This window comes from Geospiza fortis, unplaced genomic scaffold, assembly GCF_000277835.1.
Source record: "Geospiza fortis unplaced genomic scaffold, GeoFor_1.0 scaffold192, whole genome shotgun sequence".
NCBI classification, from domain to species: Eukaryota; Metazoa; Chordata; class Aves; order Passeriformes; family Thraupidae; genus Geospiza; species Geospiza fortis.
This window is the reverse complement of record NW_005054315.1, coordinates 5,639,347-5,650,738: the sequence shown is the minus strand read 5'-3', so window position 1 is coordinate 5,650,738 and position 11,392 is coordinate 5,639,347. Positions and strand designations below refer to the sequence as shown.

Below are 11,392 nucleotides of genomic sequence, written 5' to 3'. Positions count from 1 at the left end.
CTTGGTGTCATGGTTCAAAGATAATGACGCAGCCAAGGCAGATTGTGCGTAGGCACCACTGTGAAGCTGAAAGCTCCCCATCTTGAGACTAAATTCACTTTTCCGTATCCAAAGAGAAAGCACTGCTCTTTCTAGACCAAAAATGAGGTCTCACTCAGAAATAAAGTACTGATTATCCTCTCTGGAACTGAGCTGTCAAACAACCTTATATAACCTGGTTTAAACAGGACAGCAAATACAGAGAAATTCTTTAGACACAAACCTACTTTTTATCATGACTGCACAGTCATTCTAACTTCTATTTACAAGTAAAAAGGAGAAACTGGGAGTAAGGAAAGAAGTATCTGATCTATATGCCAACTTGCTGATCTGTTAAAAAACTGTCTCCCCATTGCCTCATTGGACTATTGCTCCGCAATTTACCATGTTCTTAGTGTACAAAAGTTAATTTTATTTTAACACTTAGCCATGCCAGCCTCAATTTACATTACTAGAAGATGAAAAGACATTCAATAAACTACCCACTGAATAACATGTAATAATTAGCTGTCAGGACTAAATAGGGAATTGGTGTCTTAATTACATAGGCCATAGGAAAGGAAGCTGAAGGATCTGAGAATTCCCATTCATTAGTGCCTAGTTAGCTGGGCAACAATATAGCAATGATGATAATTCTCAGAGAAAGTCTCACATGTAATCAGTCAGAAAGAAGGAAAACAATGGAAAAGATTAGAAAAGCTGACAAATTGATCTGGCTGAGGTATGAGCTACCAGCACCTGGAGTCAGTTAATAAGATTCTTGTTCCATTATTCTGTCAGTGGAAGCAGAAGTTTGAAACAACTTCTAAATAACAGGCAGTAACTGAAGCAGTGCATTGTCAGAACAGAGCAGGAGCATGTGTTTTTGCAGGACAGTTTCAGTAGTGTTGCCAGGAATTTATCACAAGCAACAACACAAGAGATGCAATTACTAGAGATATTTCCTGTGAAATTCCATCCACTAGAATTCATCAAGAATTAAAAAAACCCAAACCACTCAGTCATCTTTTTTCCTTAAAATGAACAAGTGCATTGCTACAGAGTTTTAAAAGGATGGAGCACACCCACCAGAACTGCAGTGTAATTTGAGCAATGCTTTCACTGACTCATTATGTGGTTAGATACTCCCATAGAAGTCTATAAATGCATGTCTCTCTCCAATATAACCATGCTAATGGTGCCTTAAAATCTGACTATTTAATAGTTTGAGGTTTATGATAGTTCAGATGTTGAGCTACTACTTTAAAGCAGGACACACTTTTGTTTGTTTGCTTCTTTCTTTAGAATTGGTGTATATTTATTTTTTTTTCTGTTGAAAACTATGAAAATTCAGTGCTGCTGTTTTCCAACTCTTCAGGTTGTAGAATGCCTGTACCTAAAGAGGGAGCAATGTTTTCTACAGAAGACACTGAAGGCAACTAAGGAAAGTTAATTTCCTCTCAAATGACCATACACAGTTGCAGGATGCATGTCTAGTGTAGCTGCAGCCCTCAAATACACTTCAGTTCATGAAATATCTGGACCACATATTCTGTGTGTGTATGCCTGTGCAGGCACATAAGAAAGTGGGACAATGGATGGGACAGACAGACTGACCCACTGCTATCTTGCCTTCTCACAAAATCAGACGTATCAGGATGTTTTTAAGGTCTCTTTCCTCCTGTCCACTCAGAAAAGAAGAACTGGTTTTAGACAAAAGTGCTCTGAACCTCTTACTCTGTACTGGTCACAGAAAACAGGCTAATAATAAACAAAGCATACAGATATTAGACAGATCAACCCAGAACTCAGCATATAAGTTTCATTTCTTTACAGATGCACACACTTAGAAGGGAAATGCACAAAAAAGTGCAAATACCAAAGCAGAGACCACCTACCTTCAATGTACAGGGGCTCAACGACATCATGATTTATCAGTTCGAAGTTCTCATGACCAATCCAGTGCTCCACATTTCTTTTCCTGCCCGTAAAGAAGTTGTCCACAACTGTAACCTCATGGCCATCCATCATTAGTTTGTCAGTAAGATGAGAACCCACAAACCCTGCTCCTCCAGTTATCTGCGTTAGGACAGTTGGTATAAATTTCTTTTTACAGAAACACTAGACAAAGTCTACAAACATGAAGACAGAACAGTAAGTTTCAGATCTTTGCTTACTCCAGGGGAAACAACTCCATTTCCGTGTATTTTTTTTTCCAAGATTTACAGACGTTAAAATTTTGAGAGACATACTTGATATGTTTCATCACTGTCAGGATAGAAGGTCAGCTACCTATTTCACATCAACAAAATCTCTTTTTCAAATTACATTATTTTCCTTTTTTTCCTTCAAATTGGATTGTGCTCTTTTTTGTGACAGCAAAGTAAAAAGATGCAGAATGGTATTAGGAGAAATTTCTGCAAATCCCATTTCTCAGAGAAAAAAAAGATATGACAGAATGCCAGGTTATTTTCATGTCAGATTTATCAGACATGTCAAATCCAGCTTCTGTCTGGTTTACATGGAAGACATGCTGGGTGTTCTAAGTAAGTACTGTAAGTTTTTACCCAGAAAGGAGTAAGGGAATTCTCCGAAGACCTTTCATTTGAAATATCTCCTAAAACCAAAATCATTCTTTCTGTGTCTTAATGCAGCCATAGCTTACATCATCCTGGCCTGAAGAGGTCAGTCAGTTGGATTAGATGATCTTTGCAGGTCCCTTATAACTGAAAAAACTCTATTCTACACCATTAGCTCTGACATGCAGCATTTGCCTGTCTTGAAACTCTGATGTTCTGCTGCAAAGAAACGAGCAGAAATAAAATATTTAAAACTCTGTACTCCTGTTACATTGAAGAAACAAGCTCATTAATTTTTCCCTTTTTACACCACAGACTTCAACAGTAAACAAGCAAAAAAAAAAATCACTTATTTAGTACTGAAGCAGTCAGCACAATAAGTAGAACTGCAAGTTGTGTGACACATCCAGACCCATCTACAGAAGCAATTATTTTCTCTGCATTCCATAAACTGTTTTCAAGAACCAAGACAGGACAGATCACAACACTCGAAAAGTAGAATTGTAAAAGACCTGTGTGGTATCAGCTACAAATGATAGCTGCATGGTCAAATTCACATTCTCAAAGTGATTCAGCTGTTGATGTCCATTCTTCAGCTGTAGTGACAATTAACTAAACAATTAAAGGACAAAATGGAATCAAGCAGGAATCTAATGAATGGATAGTGTACTGAAATGACGAAGTGCTGTGTGGAAAAGGATGAGATGCCTGAAGTTCTTTTCCTTTGCGTTAGTCAAAGACTAAACATTTATCCTGTCCACTACCCTGCCATCCACTGCTTTAAAAAACCAAGATTAGCAGATTTTTTTTAAACTAGAAAAAAGCAAAGGAAAACCTCCAAAGATTGAAAAGGGAAAAAAACATATAGAAACTACATCTGTTTTCTTTTGCAAAAACTTGCATGTCCACTTCTTGTATTCTCATCCTTCCTTTTCTTATTAAAACTTCAGGGGCACCAGTGTGTCAAACCAATTGTAAATGGCAGTTAATGAAAAAATAATTTAGTTGGTCTATTTAGTATTCTTCCGAGTGTGTCAGGGCTTTCTTGTGGCAGATTCAACATCTTATTCAGTTGCCTGACAAACCTGAAGGAGAAACAGGATTTAGGAGAAATTCCCTCTGGAACAAAAGAAAGAATCTCAAGGCTCATGTTATGCTGCAACAGAGAGGAGGGAAGAGCAGGTTTCTGGCAGAATGCTGAGAATGAGGACAGAAGACCAGTAACTGAGGGAGAACAGCCCTCTGCCATGTGTCACCACTTAACAGATGGAAAAAACCAAACCCATGCATGGCAAACCTAATGCCATGAGTTTATCCTGACTTGCAAACAAGCTGCAGCCCTGCTGAATGTTCCAAGGGTTTTGGCTTTTCTGTGGTGACCAGGATAAGACTTTTCTGTAGAAGACCTGAACCTACTCCTTCAACTGAGGCCCAAGGAAATCTCCTGCTGCTACTTCTATTGCCAAGATACTAGAGAAGATAAACTCAATGCTTGCAACATATGTCTTTGGTGCAGTAAAATGAAGTGTCTTCTTCCCAATATCCCTTAAAAAAAATAATCACAAAGCCAACCAAAAAAGGCAAAAAAAAGCATAGATAAAAAGCACACACACAATAAGAAGAAAAAAGCACAAAAAAGGTAAAAAAAAGCACAAACCAATTCTGTCTGGAAAGAAGTTTCCAGTTACCTTAAACCTACAAGTACAAGTAGTTTTTATGATGAAACTAAGTTGGCTTTATTAACATATCACTTCCATGGATATTAGACAAAGAACTTAAGAAATGATTGAAAAAGGAGTTGAATTTCCCCTGGAAAAGTAAAAAAACTATGTAAATTATGTTTTTTACAATTACTTGATGCAACATTAAAAAAAAAGAAAAGATGATTTATCACGAACTTCTTTGTACAACCTTCCTGTAATTACTCGTACAAGCATCACTTCTAAACATTACTTCCTGCAAACCACAGTGACATATTAATCCACATAATCATAAGTTGTACATGAATCATATCCATATCAGAACTGGAACACCAGCACTTGGGTCTTAAAAAGGAATTCTTTATTAAGACAACATTAATGAAAATATTTCATTACTTATTAGAGCACGTATGCTTGGTAACTTCAGCACCTACTAAAAGGCACAAATATTACAGATAATTATCTTCACTACAGGCACTTACAGGTTTGTCTATTTATTACACATTTCTGCTGTCTGCAATCAGATTCAAAACATCTTATGCCCCATAAGGAAATTATGTTCATTTTTTTTTGTTTTCTGCTTTTGTCACTTTACTATATTCAATTCAGAAAAAAACACCCAATAGATTGAACCAATGGCAACACTATCTTTCACATAACAGAACTGTTTCTCTTTCCTATGAAAGCGTGTGGCCTAGTCACTTCAGAGAACTCAGGAAATAGATAAATCATGCGCAACAAGGTGAAGATCTCTTTTCAATGAAAGTGTCAGGATATCTGGTCTCCGCTGAGATACCAACAAAACTAGAAATCATCTCCAGAGAGATGCTGTTTAATAAAAACTAACTGCTAGAACTGTTGTCTTGTCAGGACAGTGCAGTGGGGATCCCCAGGTTGGAGCTGGAGACTGCAGTCAGAATAAAAAAAAAGTTAAATTTAGAATGCATTCTAGAAAAAGATGTAGTATTAACAAAATACAAAGCAAAATACATGATCTAGCAAAATTCACTTGGCTGGCCAGTTCTTGAGAATTTTGAAGTGTCGTGCAACATTTTTATGGAAACTTCAGCTACTCAAAAGAACATGGGATTATTTCACCTAGAAGTATGACAGCAACACTGTAACAGAAAGTAACTGCCCCCATGGGCAGGAGGCCTATGAATGCCCATCCGAGCTGGCACAAAACTAGTCAGAAAAACCTGCCACTTCTTTTGGCCAGCTTTCTCTGTAGTCATTTAAACTCTACAAAATACACTGGGAACCAAAAAGCTATTCACCTCAGGTCAGCTGAAAACTCTCCTATTTCAACTACTCGCCATCTCCGCTGAAGCAACAAATTTCAACAAAATATCCAGTATTTTTCAGCGACAAAGTCTAGAAGTGAACATTAAGAGCTCCACAGCCTGTTAACAGCTTTCACTGACACTTTTGTTGGAAGCACATTCTCACTTACACAGAAAACATGACATTACGGTTACTTTATACCCTTGCAAACACACGAAGTACACAATTTAGGAATTTTCAAAATTAAACCTCTATTTTCCTCAGTTGATTTTCTGTAGTCAACAGGGGCACTGGGAGTCTACAGGTCTCCCTTCGTCAGACTGTCATAAAAATGACAGAACACCATTGCAGAACTAAAATAATTTAGTAACACTTTGTGAAATTTGTCAAGAGCAATGAAGATTATTGCCTAAATATGGAGTAAAATAATTTTCTCTGTATATTTTCAGTTTTTTTCTTCAATAATTTGAAGTCAAAGCAAACAAAAGCACCAGCTAAGTTAGGCATGTTAGCAGGGTTTTGTTGTAGACTTTACTTTCATTACTACAGAAGCAGAAGTTCATACTCTATTTTACACATCTCAAATAGCTATACTTTCTCTACCCTCAAAACATGAGGACAATTCCCCCCCCCCACCGCCGAAGACACACAGAAACAAGGAAAAATCTAGGTCACAGATAACATCAAAAATTTTTGCAGACAAAATTGCAAAGCTGATTTTCAGCACAATTCATTAAGTTTAAGAATGCCCTGGACAACTCCTTTTCCTGAGTTAACCTGCCATCCTCTTCAACCCTCAATTGCTTATGATGCTTCAAAATAACAGAAACAACAGAGAATATAGAGAGAGATTAACATTCCCTGCACAGCAACTTCTTTTCTAGCCTTATGACTAGATTTTGCCCAATTTGGTCACACAAGGTTCCTGTTAAGATGTGCTTTAAAAGTTTCCCAGTCTCTGAAAGTTTAAGCCACCTGGGAGCACACACAAAGACTGTGGCAATGTGATCCTGAGAAGTTACAGGGAAGAGCAGTTTAGTTGGCAAGTCACACTTCAAAAGCAGAGTCCGCACGTATTGTTCATACGCTGAGTTTGAGAACATCAACACAAATAAGTGAAGCAGTGTCCTAAAACCTGTGCAACTCATATGACAGCCAAGGTAATTCCCTTCATCCCTTCTCATATCTTTATTCCTAACAAATCTAACAAAACAGATTACATTCCACAGAATTTTTTGGTATTTCCCCAAAACAACCTCTGAGTAAACACAAACTTACCAGGATTCTTTTACGATCCTTTTCTGATAAAAATTTCACTGGTGGGTATTTCTGGGTGAAACTATAGAACATTTCAAAACAAAGAAGAAAAACTAAGTGAGTTTCAGCCTGGTTTCTTTCACATACCTCTCTTTGATACGTGAGAAACTACTCGGAAAACCTTCCACTCCTAAAGTTCTGCTAAGAGTATATTTAGTCCTTTATTCTAAAAATGAATCTGGGTCAACACAAGACAATGCCTATGCATGCTGAAATATCAAAATTCATCTGCAAACAGTGCTTTAAAAATTTCTCCCTGATTTTATATAATGAATCACCTGACTTATCTTTTCAGAGCTGAACTAGTGTCAGGCATGACATCACAAGAGAATAAAACAATAAAACATGAGCAGTGACCGGATACCTTCCCTCTAGTTTTAAAAGGCAAACAACCCTCTTAAAAGCTCTGGAACAAATTTTGTTGACTTACCACATTGATTTCAAACACTTCTTGAAGTTTTAATGTGAAACTTACAACAGAAAGTTTTAATTTGCCTTAAAGTTTTACAAAAATCAGTATAAAGTTTACAATCAGAATGTTGAAAAAACACATTTTAAGATATTTCAACGATTTCTACAACAGAGTTTATTCAGTATGAAAATCAATCTTAATTTTCTTAGACATGCTAGACTGTCATTTACATGATAGTCTTGAAGCTAGTAATTTAATTTTTGCATCTTCTTTACAAGAACTTAATCAAACCAAAAACACCATAAAATAAAATTATGCGACATATGAATCTTAAGTGCTCTCTCAAGCTGTTTGTGCTTCAAACCTTAGAAGACCTTCTCTCCCTCCCTGGCATGCATTCTGCATAGAGCAACAAAGTCCTCTGAAAGAAAGTGTAAATTTTAAATATTTCAGTAATTAGCTTTCTAGTCTTGGCAATTTAATAGCTCAGGTTTTCCTCAACTAAATATCAGCATGACACTGCACACGCTGTGGTTACTCTTCTCCTCCAGTAAGTCCACAGGTGAGAGATAGCCTGGCGTAGCATGCAAGAGTCAAAAATGCCAAAAGTTACATTTTCTTATCCTCACCAAAAGCTACTCGCTGAACTGACCCTACAACTGTGATCTTGAAGCACCCCCTCCTCCTCTGCTTGTAACCTGCAGTACTGGCTCAACAGGAATTCTTCAGCACCAGAGCACAGATGCTTCAGTACTTTATCCAATTTTCATCACAGCATGAAAGCTGCTTTCAATTTCTCAGATAGGGGAAATATGGCAATGGAACCTTCCAATGTTAGCCACACACGGAGATTGAAAAAGAAGCTACCTACACTTGCCTTACATCACTATACAGGTCACTAACAATTTCTTTGATTTATGCTGAAGAAATGAAAGACAGTGCACAAGCATAATGCAGATGTAGAATCCATATCCTTTCTGAGAGGAAAATTCACTCTTAACAAGAGATTTATGGAGTTCAAAATAAGTTTAAGTGCCAAGTAACTAGATGCAAGGCAAGTCTCTCTCCTCCATTCTGAAGACCACTATTTTAAGGTTGTAGTAATCCAGCCTGGGGTCATATTGCTGTCAAAGGACCTCACAACCATTTTTGCTCCTTCTATTACACCAGTAGCAGTTTAGAGGCAGTGGGATAGAGTCTGCCAGCCAAAAACCTTTTGGCAACAAAATGGAGTTTATCTTGACTTGATGCTTGCTTTGATGACGACAGGGCAATGCTTTTGCTGTGCCAATTCTTAATAAAAACTTTACAGCTCTAGCTTCAGTTAAACAATCTCTTGTCATGAGACTAGCATTAAGGAATTCTTGTCTTTCCTGCTTCTCAAAAGCATGAAGATGGCTTGCTTTCAAGTTTTATCAGCTTATGAAGTAAGAAAACATTGACACTAGAATAAGCTTTGCAAGCAGGATCAGCTTTCAGGCATTTGACACTGAGTAGTTATTTACTGGCACTTCACACAGATATAAAATCTAAAAAATATTAATTGCAACAACCCACATTCCGCTATACCACCAGAGGTAAATGGCTACATTATTTGAAAAACAATAATAACACAATAATAAGAACACCCTTTTTGTGAAAGTATAATTTCCAGATTGGCTCATACAGAGGTAAAAAATATTTTGATTCCTTCTCCTTTTCCTAGAGTTCTGAAACAAGACTTAACAATACTCATGTAAAGGCCATAGTATTTATATGGCTTGTGGGAGAAGTTTTACTTAATGGTTCTACTCAACAACTCATAGCTCATTTGAAAAAATACAACAATTATTAAATAAAAAAGAGCCAATCAGGATACCCTCCCACAAAGGTCTTCCATGGATGGCAGAAGAAAATACCTGAATTACCCACAAATGAGGCTGAAGGCTTACTGGACTATCAACAAAGATTAAATAATCAACTTAATATTGTAATTGGCAAGGTAGTGACACAACCTGCAATTTATTTCACATTGCCAATATATACCTAGGTCAAGCTATGAAGTTCATGTGCACATTAAGAGATGAGCAACCAGCTCAGTATTCTCACTGAAATAAATTGGATGTGGCAGGTCACTGAACCTTTCAAATCAATTGTAAAAAACATAACTGAATTTTTTTCTCCTTTTTTTTTTCCTTACAGCCCAGGAGGGGTGAGAGGAGGAGGGGCAGCTGCTCACTGACAAGACAAAACTCTGAACACCAAAGTACTGCAGGTGTCAAGCATACCTCTGACCAGCAGCAATGGTATTCTGCCCCCTCTCCAGAGGAAGAGGACACAACTACCAGTATGCAATACCCCACGAGGGCTTACTGGTACTGCTTGGACAATCCAGTCTTGACCCTTTGCAATGCAGCCCTCTCTGCCTTGCCTGGGACACCAACAGTGTCACCTGCAAAACACTACACCACTGGCAAAAGCAGCATGCCCTTGTCAGAGCTGACAGTTCCCACTGCCATACCAGACCTTATTCTGTGATGAAATCATCTGTCCATGAGGACACCCAGATCAGAGAACTGATGTGACACAAAGGTGAACAGGCAGAGCGAGGGGTAACACATTCCCTTACAGATCCTGAGAGAAGCAGGTCAGCCAGGCTCACCCAAAGCACACACAGGCTAAGATGCACAAGCAAGTCACTGCACAGTAGCTGAAGCAGAGTAAACAACCACAAGTGTATGGTAAATGTGGTAAAACATACTTTAAGTCTCTTGAAGATGAAACCAGTATGTCCTAGCAGACATAAACCACAGTAATCCATTCATCAGCTGGACTCCAAATAGCAAATACCTCCATAGGATTTGAACTTCAGAGAGTCCAGCACGCTCAGCTTGATTTAGTAGGATCAATCAGCCACAATACCTTAACCATTACTGTCTCAGCATTCAATGCCCTGCCCTCACTTATATATATATGACAACAAATCAAAGGTTCTGAAGGTATATACAAAAATTTATTTCAAGCCTACAACTGCAGAACTGACTGCTACAGAAAAAAAACTGAGCCTTTGAGCTGCTTCCCAAATTCAGGAGATGACATACCTTTTTTCCAGATCTTTGATTTTCTCCCTTAGAGGTGCAACAACCTAAAATAAAGGAAAAACATTTAATCTTTGAAGAATAAAACAGGACTCACATCACAAAAGACATACATAGGAAGTTGCCTTAGAGCAGAAATCATGGCAAGCAATCTCCTATGCAGATCTTGACTGAAAACACTCCAAGAAACTTACATTTTAAAGCCTCCTTTACATAAAAAAACCCTTGAACCTTTTCCACCAAAAATCAAATCACCTGGCAAAGTGTGAAATTAAATCCCTTAACTTACCACTGAAAACAAAACATCTCAAGGCTATGAGTACCACAGTTTTGACAAGGACATCCAGTGTTATGATTCCTATTTGACAAAGTGAAGTCATAAGTGACTTGTCTGAGGTTGTCAAAGGTAATCTATATTCAGCAACAGGACACTGGGACAGTAATTGAAACAGCAACTATTTAAATGGACAACAGACAAGCATACAGAGGACACAGACACAGAGAGAGAGGCATTAGCTCCAGTTAAATGACTGTAGTTCTCTCAGAACATGCTATGCAAAACATCACATATAAATACCTAAATATGTTCTACATCATGATTTGAGGGTATATTTAGGCTTAAGAAAATATTGAAAGGAAATTTGTTAGAAAATATAGTTCACCTACCAAGACTTCTGTTTGCATTTTCATGGCTTTGAAACAGAGAATCACTTAAGCTGGCATCAGTTTCAACTTCTTTATCACAGGACCCAAATTTCTAACAGTCCCGCTGAATTTCAACAAAAGTCCCTGAACTCTTGTTTTTAAGTTTACTAAAGCCTTATCACAAAATTTACCCTCTTGGGCTATATATACATAAGTTGAAAGCTGTCAGAGGTTCTAACTGGTACTAAGTGGCAGCACATCAGCAACCACCATTAATTTGTTTTATACAAATACTTCTGGTTAGAGCTAGACAATTCAGTAACTTCATAAACGGAATAAATCTGCATATTCATCTTAAGA

The 11,392-nt window shown here is 37.6% G+C and overlaps 1 protein-coding gene across 1 annotated transcript in view; it reads right to left on the bottom strand.

The window, feature by feature from the left end:
- UXS1 (UDP-glucuronate decarboxylase 1) overlaps positions 1-10,434 on the bottom strand; it is a 39,177-nt gene extending 28,743 nt beyond the window's left edge. Inside the window, exons 1-3 of the mRNA XM_031056205.1 lie at positions 10,391-10,434; positions 6,860-6,920; positions 1,917-1,999 (exon numbers count right to left, since the gene is read on the bottom strand). The gene's annotated coding sequence lies outside the window, so the exon portion shown is untranslated. The remainder of the gene's footprint in view (positions 1-1,916; positions 2,000-6,859; positions 6,921-10,390) is intronic.
- Between the last annotated feature and the right edge of the window lie 958 nt (positions 10,435-11,392).